Source organism: Podarcis tiliguerta, assembly GCF_965153285.1.
Source record: "Podarcis tiliguerta genome assembly, chromosome: 8".
Classification (NCBI taxonomy): Eukaryota; Metazoa; Chordata; class Lepidosauria; order Squamata; family Lacertidae; genus Podarcis; species Podarcis tiliguerta.
The window spans coordinates 33,082,798-33,095,617 of NC_139541.1; the positions used below are offsets into that span (position 1 = coordinate 33,082,798).

The 12,820-nt window shown below is 43.5% G+C and overlaps 1 long non-coding RNA gene across 1 annotated transcript; it reads left to right on the forward strand.

Annotated features, from left to right (window-relative positions):
• The first annotated feature begins 7,397 nt into the window (after nucleotides 1-7,397).
• Nucleotides 7,398-8,717, forward strand: LOC310684959. Its single transcript, XR_014515006.1, has 2 exons — nucleotides 7,398-7,671; nucleotides 8,406-8,717. It is a non-coding gene; the product is annotated as an uncharacterized lncRNA (long non-coding RNA).
• Nucleotides 8,718-12,820: the final 4,103 nt, after the last annotated feature.

The following is a 12,820-nucleotide window of genomic DNA, read 5'->3' on the forward strand; positions in this document are numbered from 1 at the left end:
ATTGAAAACTAGAGTCTATTTAACATGGTCTGCATCAGCCTTTCTCAAGTTGGTTGTCCTGTGGATGTTATTGGGTTCCAATATTATTAGCATCAGCCAGCACATGACCAATGGTCAGGGACAATGGAAGGTGTAATCCAAAAACACTGGGGAGCGATGGCCCTTTTGCCACCACCATCAAAAGGGAAGTCCCAACTCCTGTCACTTCAATGGAGGGTCCTTACAGCTAGGAAAGGAAAAGGGCAATAGACTGCATTTGGGGTGCAGGAGGATGACTGAGTGAGCAGCAACCACAAATCATGAACGGGGAATGCAGAGGTTTTCCAGAGGGGGAGAGTATCAAGACGGGGACTGCAGACTTCGCTGGGTGGCTATTCTGCCTGCCTCACCTCAAAAAGGGTATTGTAGAGTTGGGAAAGGTTGAGAAGAGGGCAACCAAACTGATCTAGGAGATGGAGCAACTTGCCTTTGAAAGGTTGCAGAGTTTGGAACTTGCAAGTAAGAAGCGACAAGATAGAAGTTTCAACCATCAATCATGACACGGCGAAGGTTGTTCTCTCATAACACTAGAATTTGTGGACATCCAATGAACCTGCATGTTGGAAGATTTTGGACGGATACAAGAAAGCCCTTCATGCAGTGCGTAGTAAAACTGTGGAGCTCGTTCCCACAGGAGGCAGAGATAAAGACGGCTTCCAAAGAGGCCTGGACAAATGCATGGAAGAGAAGGCTATCAATATTATGGTTGCAGCCTTAATACTGGAGGTGGTAATGCTTCTGAATACCAGTTGCTGGAAACCACAGAAGGAGAGCATGCTTGTGTGCTCGAATACTGCTTACTGGTTTCCCACAGGCATCTGGTTGGCCACTGTGAGCACAGGATAATGCCCTAGCTGGGCCACTGGCCTGACTCAGCAGGCTCTTCATATGATCTTATAACTGCCTGTGTCAGAGCTTCTTTGGCACCTGATAAATTATCTATTCAGGATGCTGCTGTGTTTAGAATTTGTTTTGGAGGTGCGGGGAAGGAGATATGGTTTTAATATTTTGTCATGGCCACTAGCACATTGGAACACTTGTCGTATATATCAGAAATGACTGTCAAGGCATATTACAGTCAGGAAAAAAGAGGTTAAAGAAAATATGTTGGTCTCTCTGGGAAGTTTTGCACTGGAGATGCTTCTCCAAGGAAGGAATCTCCAGCTGATCTGCCCTTTAGGGTTAACCTTGCAAGTGAAATGGAATTTTACTGAAGCACTCTTGACCCCTTGACAGCATCTGCTGAAAGACGCTAGAAACTTGTAGCAAATTCCCAATGCTTCCTGCCTGTCTCTTGATTTTGCATAGGGCTCAAGCTTGTGCTGTTCATCACCCATAACATCCTAAGATGAAGCAGTAAGTGGAGGTCCAGGGTGGCAGCAACTTTGCCCTCTTTTCCTTGCTCCAATGTAAAATTTCTCGCCTGCTTCTAACCCCTGTAGTTATATATATATATGTGGCTTCTGCCTATCTTCCCATTCAGCTGCACTTCACATTGCAAAATGCCTTCTCAAGCCTCTGAGAAAAGAGGTTTCCCATGAAGGAGGTAGGGGTAAGCCAGGATGGTATTGATCTCGGCTACCCTTAAATGTTAAGGCAATGGGGGACATTTAAAGTGCTAGCCTCTCCCAGCCTCCAAAGCTGCACGTGAATTGGCGTATTTGCCTTAGGCATGGTGGCTAAATCCAGGAAGAGTTTTTTGAAATATTAAGCGCTTTATAAATGCTTTTGAATAGATAATTACACAAATAAGCTGGGATGGTGCCTCGTAGCAGCTCACACTAACAGGTTATCTCCACTGGATTGCTTCATATACTTTCATACATGGGGAAATTGGTCTGGCATATGAATTCTTCGGCCTAATTTTGACTGCTTTGCAGGGATGCAACATTCAGTTAGTTAATTAATTCCTTTAAAAACAAGAATGAAAAACCCCCCTATTCATGCCTATTTGGAAAGAAGTCCCATTATATTATCTGGAGTTTTGGATTACCAGCTTGGCACTCCCCCTCCTCCTCCTCCTCCTCCTCCTCCTCCTCCTCCTCCTTCTTCACTAAAAGCATAAGCATGTAAGAAGACCTCCACTGGATGCATTCAAACATTCCTAGAGTCATAGAACTGCAGAGTTGGAAGGGGCCTAAATGGTGATCAACCCTCCCTCCTGCGTTTATCTTGTCCAGAACTGTAGTGTCCAATCAAAAGCCTCAGTGATGTCCATAAACAGGCATGGAGCTAGTAACCATCTCCCATTGTTCCACAGCAGGCATGCTGGTACTCAGTGACATCCATCCATCATGATTGCCACTTTAATTTCTTCAATAAACCATTTAATTAATTTCAGTAACAATTTTGAGTTCGTAGTCTTTCTTAATGTCCTAGCTGGGGATACGGGGTAATTTTGAGGCCAGATTTGCACCTGACGGGACTCAATAATATTTTGCTGTCAGTGGGGAAAATGCAGAGTGGCTGTGGATTTGGGAACTACCTGCAAACAAACAAGGGGAAAGGCCATAGTTCAGTGGCAGAGGCAGATCACATGCAAAAGAACCCAGATGCAAGCCCCAGCTTCTCCTGGTAGGTCTGAGAAAGATTCTCCATCTCAAACTTTGACTTTCTACTAGTCTATGTAGGCAATAATGAGCTAGATGGACTAATGTTTACAGAAGTGTGCATAAAAATGAAGGCAGTGAAAATAACATACAAAAATGCATTATATTAGAAAAAGTTGTTTACAAAAACGTGTACATTAGTCAAAACTGCATATAAAAATGTGTTCAGAGAAATTGGCGCCAAAATGATGAACTTTCATGAGCATTTTTGCACTAAAATGATGGTGGATTTTCATAAGGTTTTATAAAAGAAACCATCTGCAATTGTTGCAACATGTGGAGAACTGAATTGTAAGACTGGGAAAATGAGAAATGGAGAGAGCTGAAATGAGCAGATTACTCCCAGGTAAGTGTGCATAGGATAGCATCCTAACAGACTTTTCTTCCTTTTAAAAGCACCGAAACCATTAGCTATCTTGCAACAGCACATCCCATAAATTATGTGCTATGTGAAGAACTAATTCCATTGTCTGTCATGAATCAGGTTTCAATCCTAATATCCTGGCAATTGGCAGTGGTGTGTCAGATGACTACTCCCCACCCCCAGACCATGCTCATCCACCAGTATATTTGCAGTTTATCCACCTGACAACCTTGTGAGGTAGATTGGGCTGAGAGATGGTGACAAACCCAAGGTCAGTAAACAAGTCCCATGGCTATGCGGGTATAACTGTGTGGATTGACCCCATGGTCAATATTACCCTGGCTATATATTCCATTGAGTTCAAGACAGCTTCCTCCCAAATATAGTGTTTGATGTGGTGGGGCAGAGCCACATAGCTGCCCTCTCAATGCCACCATCACTACAGCTGGGGTGGGGTGGAAAGTTAGGAATTTCAGGGTTGTGTGGAACCACCGGTAGGAGCACTACATTGACTTTACTGGAAAATCCATGCAGTCCTGATCTTGCTAGCACATTGCCCCAACCCAGCTCCGTCTAGGGAAGCTACAGCACTGGCAGCATTGGAAAAGTGGTTCCGGAGCTCTACGCCACCAGTGCGATTGCTACTCTACGCCACCAGTGCGATGCTACCAATTTATTTTGCATGAGGTTGCAGCCTTAATGTGATTCTGATGCTGTTATTATTTAAACACAAATAACCCTATTGTATGAGGTCAAAGTCCACCTAGTTCAGCATCCTGTTCTCACAGTGGCCAACCGGGTGCCTGTGGGAAGCACAACAGCACTCTCTCCACTTGCAATTCAGAGGCATGACAGGGAAGGCCAGAGGCAGGCCTAGGGGTTGGAAAAAGCATCCCCCGCCAGAGGTGCAGGCCCGGGGCTGGTGGCACAATATCACCTCACAGACTATGGAGTGTATGACGTATATCTATGCGGCAACACAACGCCACTGTTGCCGCGAGATCAAACGCGGGAGAAGCTTCCTTCTCGTACCACGACACAAAGGCATGTCATGAAGTGATTTGGGGGGTGGTGGTGCCAATACAGTTCCTTGCCAAGGGCGCACAGGACCCTAGGTACGCCTCTGGTGGAGGCAATGAATAGCCATGGCTGCTAGTTGCCATTAACAGTCTTATGCCCCGTGAATTTGTCTTGTAGAGGCATGATAATCACCAGAAACCCTAGGCAGCATCTGAGTGAAGCACTGCTCTGCCCTCTTGCGATTCCCAACAACTGTTCTTCCGAGGTTTACTGCCTCCAACCCCGGAGGTAGAACATAGTCATCCTGCCTCGTAACCACTGGTGGTGTTGGTGTTGGTTGTTAGCACCAGCACGCTCACTTATTTTCACTTGTTGTACTTATTTTAACAAATCAGGGAGGGAGAACACATATTTCCCACTCTACTGCTTCAGGGTCTGTGCCTTTGCTGCCAACGCGCCAGCATGCATTATGCATTCATGTTCCAAAGGATCTCGAGGATTCTGTTGTATTCACATTTCTCCCTCCCTCCCTCCCCCCACTCCCTCCCCCTGCACTAGGAGAGCAGTTTGACCACTATCCCCAGTTGTCTTGCATGATTAATTACAGCATCTGTCCTGTCAGAAGCTATAATGAAGAGGTCTTGATAAAAATTGCAAATTACCACTGGCAACAATCTTAAAACTGCTTATGATAAAATGAAAATTAAAAACAGCAAGCGAGGAGCCTGAGTCGAATCCTAATCTGAAAAAGAATGAGGCTGAGCAGAGGTGGTGTCCATGGCTACTGTTCATGAGACACACAAACCGGGGGGTTGGGGGGGGGGAGAAATACAAATCCACCCAGTTTTCCATTCAAAGCTGCAATCCACGGAGAGAGAGAAAAGTCCATTCCTGTTTCCCTTTTTGCTCCCATGGAACTTGAAGGAGTGCTTGGTAGATGGTAGGGACAGGTGGAGGAGTCCATTTTGGCTCCTCTCGGTTTCTCATTTGACACCAATTTTAAAGTTAATTCTTCATATTTCCACATCCATTTGTGATTTATTTTTTTAAGTTCCCACACAAATTTATCAGCATTTTAGTGTGAATTTTCCCTAATATACATATTTTTGTATGAAATTTGGCACAATATACACGTTTGCAGAACAACTTCTCCAAATATAACACATTTTGTATGCTAGTTTCATTAATATATACACACATTTCACCTACGTTTATTTCTTTCTTTTTACGCAGTACTTGGCTGGCGAACTGTGCTACAAAATTCAGAGATCTGCAGATTTCAAAGAATGGCTGTGTTTCAATTTACATATTGTTTTGGGAAAGTACGAATTAGGTAAGTTTGTGTTTCAATGCAGACTGAGTTGAATTTGTAAAGATAGGGCATCACTACTGAATAGGTCAGTCGTCACTCACTTGACCTCTGATGGGGGTATGAACCAAAGTTACTTTTCTGACTCAGTATTCAGGAAGGCCCCATAGAGAAGGAAGTGGTCATTGAGGTATACTGGTCCTAAGTTATATAAGGATCCCAAGATCAAATAGACAGTATTTCACAAAAGCCAATGTTTGTAATAGCAGCCCTATTCAGGTGTTGGGTCTACTCACAATCAGAGGACATGGAAAAAAAGGAGTAGGGTCACACACCAAAGTCTCCCTGTCCTCTCTACTCCCAAAGCACAAAGCTTTGAAGTGAGATTTTTTTTAAAAAATGAGCATTCAGTAAAGGGTAAAAGGTAAAGGACCCCTGGATGGTTAAGTCCAGTCAAAGGCAACTGTGGGGTTGTGGTGGTCATCTCGCTTTCAGGTAGGATGCTCTTAGAATCCTCCCCATAATCTAGAACCTGGAGCAATATATACCGTATTTTTCTGTGTATAAGACTATATTTTTTCCTAAATTTATGAAGTTTAAAATAAGGGGTCGTCTTATGCACGGATAGTGCATAGTGCATTTTCTTTATTTTGAGTCCCCAAAAATAGGGGGCATCTTATACATGGAAAAATACGGTAATTGCAAGGAAGATTCTAAGCACAGTCAGGTGAACATGCTTAGAATCCCTCTTCCAACCTTCACGCTGCAGGCTTAAATGTCAGAAGAAGAATGATAGGAATGGAGATATTGGGATATGGTCGGCAGGTGATGCCCTGAGCTGTTCCTTAGTGCACATGGCATGTAGCTAAACCCAACACCTGAACAGTGCTCATTTTACCATGCTGTCTAATAAATTTGGAGGAGGATAATACTTAATTGCAACAAGAAAAACAATCAAGTGAAGCACGCCAAGAGCCATTGAAATGAATGAGGGTGGTGCAGAAGCACTTGCGTTCTGAAGCTCCCATTTATTTTAATGGAGCCTGCATGGGAGAACTCCCCATGGGATTGTGTCCAATTTAGTTTTTAACCCATGTGTCAGTTTCAACTAACTTAATGTAGCAATCAGTGCCCTTCTTGGAGCTTCTGAAATCTCTTAACCAACCTCTTCAACAAAGAAAAGCTAAACCGCAAGTGACAGGAATTGTGTATATGGCCTGTAATTGTGTTCTTGAAGAGCCAGGATGCATCTTTGGGAAAATGTCACAAGTGATAAGGGTTAATGCCAACAGAAGTCTGTTTCCACAGTTTGGAGGAAGAAGCAGGTGCAAGTCTACTCATTAAAGGATTTAATAAATCCCGGGTTTTATCACACGTGATGAAGGGCTGAAGATCTGTTGATCAGTTCTGAGACAGGGGAAATAGTAATCACCAAAGCAGCTGAACATAGGCTGTGATCCTAAACACAGTTAAGCACATTGAACATGGTGGGAGTCACATCTGAGTAAACATACATAGGATTGCCCTTTTAAAGTAGCAAACATTGAAGTGGATGTGTATGTTTAAAATCAAGCCTTTTCCCTCTCTGGCCTCTTTCACGGCAAACATTTAAAGCACAGTGATAGCACTTTAAACAGCCATGGCTTCCCTTGAGGAATTCTGGGAGCTGTGCTTTGTTATGGGTGCTGAGAGTTGTTAGGAAACCCCTATTCCCCTCATGGAGCTGCAGTTGCCAATCTCAGAAAATCAGTCTCAGGGAAATTGGGGAACAGTAGCTCTGGGAGGGAAACGGGGTCTCCAAACAACTCAGCACCTTTAACAAACTACAGTTCCCATAATTCTTTGGGGGAAAGCCATTACTGTGCTTTCATAGTGCTTTAACTTTATGGTGTGAATGGAGCCAGTTTGTTAAGTTTACATATAGCTTATTCTGGTTAATATGTGCCATTATTGCACACACACATGCTCACTTGCATCATAGACACCCATGTTGCATCTTTTATGTTTCATTAACTCAGCAATCCAAATATGGTTTGTATGTTGGGTAGACCTGAGTTCATTATGTGCATTGATTTCAATGGGTTGACTTAGAGCACAGTTAACACTGGGCACGGCCCTGTGTGTATAGGAGAGATTCCCAGGGGTGTATAGTATTACGTCCTTTTTGGAAGGGAGGTAAGGTGCTTTCAGAGCCTGTGAATCCACGGACACACCAACTCCTCCCTCTCCAAGAGTGACCTGCTTTGGTCCCCACAGCTGATTGAACACTGCTGGCAAGACATTCATGCTACTGGAACTTCCCATGAATGGACCAGGGTGCCTTTGATGGTGTAGGTGTTCTTCTGGTGATGGGCCTTTGCTTGGCTGCAGTATGGTACCCTTTACCCTTTTCGCCTGCTAGAGATCAGAAATATCCCAACGAACTGGGGGTGCAATCCTGCACACCATTCTCCCTCTGCCACTGTGGATTTCACCATAGTTCAGTGCTGCAACTCTATGGATCATAACATAGCCTTAAACTGTATTGATGCGCAATGTTGTGGTGGAACAGTGCAGTGCGTAAGTGATTTCTCTCTTTTTCTCTCTTTGCCCGACACCTGTGAAATCATGTTTTCCGTCCTATCATTTATAAGTACTCCCCCCCCCCTTTTCCCAGGGTTTCTTCACTTTATCACCCCAGTTAACTACATTCTGCTTCAACATTAACCTAGGCTGACATATGATGAAAGAACATAAGGAGGTTTCATTTTTAGCTGAAACGGGGTCATTAGTCTCCAACCACAAACAAAAGCTTTAAATACCTTTATCGGGCAAAGTTTCCATGATATATTATCTATCACCTGACCATTGTAGCTGGAAGGGGTCTCCTTACCTCCCCTCCCCTTTTTGGAGACAGATGGATTAAATATTTCAAGTTTAACCAGGGAGATGCCACACAATGGGGTTTTTTAGACTTATGAATAGCACCCTTCCCCATTTCTCACTTCATGGAGTATTTCTGCAGCCCTGGACTTCATTCTAACCCTTTCCCTCCCTGCTTTGTTTGTCTTTTGTTTCGCAACAGCTGTTATTATCGTTTTTTGGTCAGCTGTGATTGCTGGAGGCAAAAGAGGACCAGATGGTGTTTTGCGATGCATGAATGGCAAGTCAGAGGAGCCTGGATTGAATAGGCCAAGTCTGAATGGTGTCTATGCACCACCTGCCTCCTTCAACAGCAGCAGCGCAGATCACAGAAGTATGATCTGTCTCAGACCAACCCGCATCAGAGGGGGAATGAAGAGAGCCTTGTTGGGTTTTCTCCATATTTATTGATCTTCCATGCACTAACAACATAATGCGGTGCACAGTCAATTTGAATTAATTGGATATGACACAGCGTGCGCATGTAATCTATCACTGTAGTCGTCTGGTACGCTATGGGGATTTCCCCCCCTGTCACAGGAACATGTGAATCTGTAACAATGTGCATTAATTAACAGAGGAGACAGGAGCAACACGAGAGAATGTCGGCTTAAGCAAATGTCATTTTAGCTGGCCTTGTGACGCATTTTTATACACGTATTTATATCATTAATTTATATCTATGAACTGCACCTCCGACCCTCAATGCAGACTACAAAAAAGCAAGGAAGAAAATGCTTAAAAAAATTAAATCAACATGTAACCATACTTTAAAATAAACACACACACACAAAGACACAGCCACAGATTGAACAGGAACAAAGGGTATATTTGTGTCGTACCACTGTACCACTTTAAAAACACTTGGGTTCCCCCAAAGAATTCTGAGAGTTGTTAGGAGACCCCTTTGTTCCCCCCGCAGAGCTACAACTGCTAGTGTGGACCTGAAGTAAGGGTTTCAAGTTATAAGAACTTTCTGACTGCAAGAGCTGTTTGACAGTGGAATGGAATCACATGGAAGGTGGTGAACTCCCCTTCCCTGGAGGTTTTTAAGCAGAGGTTAGATGGTTGACTGTCATGGATGTCTTGGTTGTGATTCCTGTACAGTGGTACCTCAGGTTACAGACGCTTCAGGTTACATACGCTTCAGGTTACAGACTCCACTAACCCAGAAATAGTACCGCGGGTTAAGAACTTTGCTTCAGGATGAGAACAGAAATCGTGCTCCAGCAGCACGGCGGCAGCGGGAGGCCCCATTAGCTAAAGTGGTACCTCAGGTTAAGAACAGTTTCAGGTTAAGAACGAACCTCAGGAATGAATTAAGTTCTTAACCCAAGGTACCACTGTATTAAGAAGATCAAACGTATCCATTCCTAAGGAAATCAGCCCTGAGTGCTCACTGGAAGGACAGATCGTGAAGCTGAGGCTCCAATACTTTGGCCACCTCATGAGAAGAGAAGACTCCCTGGAAAAGACCCTGATGTTGGGAAAGATTGAGGGCACAGGGAGAAGGGGACGACAGAGGACTAGATGGTTGGACACTGTTCTCGAAGCTACAAACATGAGTCTGACCAAACTGCGGGAGGCAGTAGAGGACAGGAGTGCCTGGCATGCTCTGGTCCATGGGGTCACGAAGAGTCGGACACGACTAAACGACTAAACAACAACAACCACTGTATTGCAGGGGTTTGGGCTAGATGACCCTCTGTATCCCTACCAACTCTACAATTCTATGATTCAGTTAGTTTCCTCATGCAATCCATTAACGTGGCAAATCAGCATGAGGCATGAAAGTTCTGGAATGTTCCAGAAACATAGGTAGAATTTGTATTTGGTTTTCCTTCCAGTTGCTGAGAAAAGCTTTCTTTTTATAACTTTTTTTAAAGGAGAAGCTTTCACTTTATAACATAGGTTTCATATGAAAAGTATTGTTACTGAACAAAAGTAGTTCCTAAATAAAGAAATGGAATCGAGGGGAAGGGAGTGACATCTGGGGAAATATTCATGACTGAAACACATTAAGTCAGATGATGATGTGATCTGGCATTTGCTAATCAATAACTGAGGAGTGACACCAGTGTTCCTATTTGATTAACCTTTTGCCTCAGGCTTAGATATGAAGTCAAATTCATGCAAAACCAGGGTTGGGGGTGGATGCATGCATGCACATGGTTTTTTTTTTTGCAAAGTTTTCATGAAAAGTTCAGTGGATATTTTTGTGCCCATTATCTGAAGTTGTGTTTTGTGTTTATGTTTGGTGTATGTGCTGGAACAATGTGTTTGTCTAACAGTAAAGCAAAATACACATACTGTTCTGTTCCTCCCTCGAGTTCCAAGGTTCTTGAGGAGAACAAGCAGAAGTTGTATAGCCGTTAAGTGAAGTTTTAGTGCCTGACTCTAAAATGCATTAGGGCTCCAAGTCTCTTCTCTCTTTCTTCTCCTGCCCTTCCATTTTTACCGCTTTTCTTTTTCACCATTTTAGACTTTAGGGGTCCCTCCGTGGAATGAACAGCACTTTGACAGAATTCAAGAGTGGCAGCTGATTCTGAGAATGCCTCTGCGATATTTTTGCAGAGTAAATAAATGCAAGGGCCGCCTTTCTCCTTGTCAACTTCTCCTGGGCTAAAATCATCTTTAACACAAAAGTGGATAGTGTGGAACAGAATACACAGGTGAAAATTAGAAGGTTTAACGCAGGGGAGAAACAAAGGCTGTGGCAAGTTTGTGGCGCTGTTTCCAAGATGCAGGCCTAGAGCTTTAAACATGGCACCAAGCGAAATCTGCATTTGGTCAAGTGATGAAGCAGGACTCTACATTGACCTGGGTAAATGATTCACATCATCATAATTATTAGCTTGCAGGATTTAAATAGGGCTAAATGTGTGTGTGCGCGTGTTCTAGGCCCAGTTTAGAGTGTTTGTCATCATACAGTAGCTGAATGTCTTCTGTTTTCTACAGATGGTGTTGTTTATATAGCATACATGAACAGAGACTTGCAGAGTGTCATTAAATAGGCCTTTTTTATAATTACTTGCAATTCCCATTGTATAATTGGAGGACTTCAGCTGTTATATTAAACATTTTATGGAATTAGAGGTGCAGTTACACTTGAAGCTTGCATATTAACAATGAACGGGGGATGTTGTAAACAACCACATGGTCCATTTTATTATGTTTACTCTTGGATTTGGCTGTGATACAAAGCTCTGTGGTTTTTTTTTTTAAGGTGGCCTGTTCCTTTTATTAAAATGTCCCTTAATTAAGATTAAACAGAATGGCCTCCAGGAATATAGACCTTGGATATTTCTCCATTAATCCACTGAGAGCTGTGGGAGTGTGGGCTACACATTATAAAGCTTTGAGAGAATCTAGCAGTGGTGAAGAACTTCAGACCTGGAGCTAAATTCTGGCCCTTCCGTCTATCTGGCCCTGGGGACTGTTCCCAGGCCACGCCCCTCATTGTATGCCATATGGCAAGATGGGACACCTCTGCATCTTCCCTAATTTCCTTTGTAGTGTCCTTTAGATCCAGAAGTACCCGCATGACAGTTCCAAACCCACAGGGGATTGTAAGGAGTTTCTTTTAAGCCTAAGAATAAGCAATCAGTTCAGTGAAATATTGTTAGCCTGCCAAGCCAAATAATGATCAGAACAGAATTGTCTTGGGTAGGTTGTGGAAAGCTAGGAGAGAAGGGGCAAAATGGACCCCTTGACCCAGGGAGTTCCATAATCCCAACACTGTACAGAGAAAGCCCACTTCCATGTCCCAGGCGCTCTAATGCATTCCCTTCCACTGTCCCAATTTGACGGAGACATCTCAGAATTACAGCAGCCACCCACATCGCTGGTCAGCTCCATTCTGCTTGGTAGGTTGTAAGTTGGCCAGCTGTATAAAGTTTATGGGGTAATGGTGGAAATAACACATTGATTACTATTCATTTGGTGGTTATTATAACAAAATGAACCATCAGTTCACTTGATATTCCTTTGCAAGCTAAGTGCTTCTGTAAAAGCATTCTCTTGAATGTTGCGTTAGTTAAAATTAACCTCGTTGATTTTACAGTGGTAGCTCGGTTTTCAAATGTCTCTGTTGTGAACATTTCGGTTTTTGAATGCCCTAAACCCAGAAGTAAATGCTTCAGTTTTCGAACATGCCTCGGAAGTTGAAGTGGCTTCCACTGAGTCCAAGATCCTGAGGCCTAGCTGTCGGCTAATGAGTTTTCGGTTTTCAAATGTTTCAGAACTCTAATGGTTTTCCAGAATGGATTACATTCAAAATTTGAGGCACCACTGTACTGTTTCAAAGCTTAACTAGAGTGGGTTGAACATAATGATTCAACTTCCCCCCTTTTTTATTACCCCCCTGGCTTAGAGCACCCTTCCCTAATAGCATTCTTCAGCAGCCATCGTTCCCTGCATTGCAGGGGGTTGGACTAGATCAGCATTTCCCAACCTTGGGGCTCCAGCTGTTTTTGGACTACAACTCCCATAATCCTCAGCTAGCAAGACCAGTGGTCAGGGATGATGGGAATTGTAGTTCAAAAACAGCTGGAGGCCCAAGGTTGGGAAACACTGGAC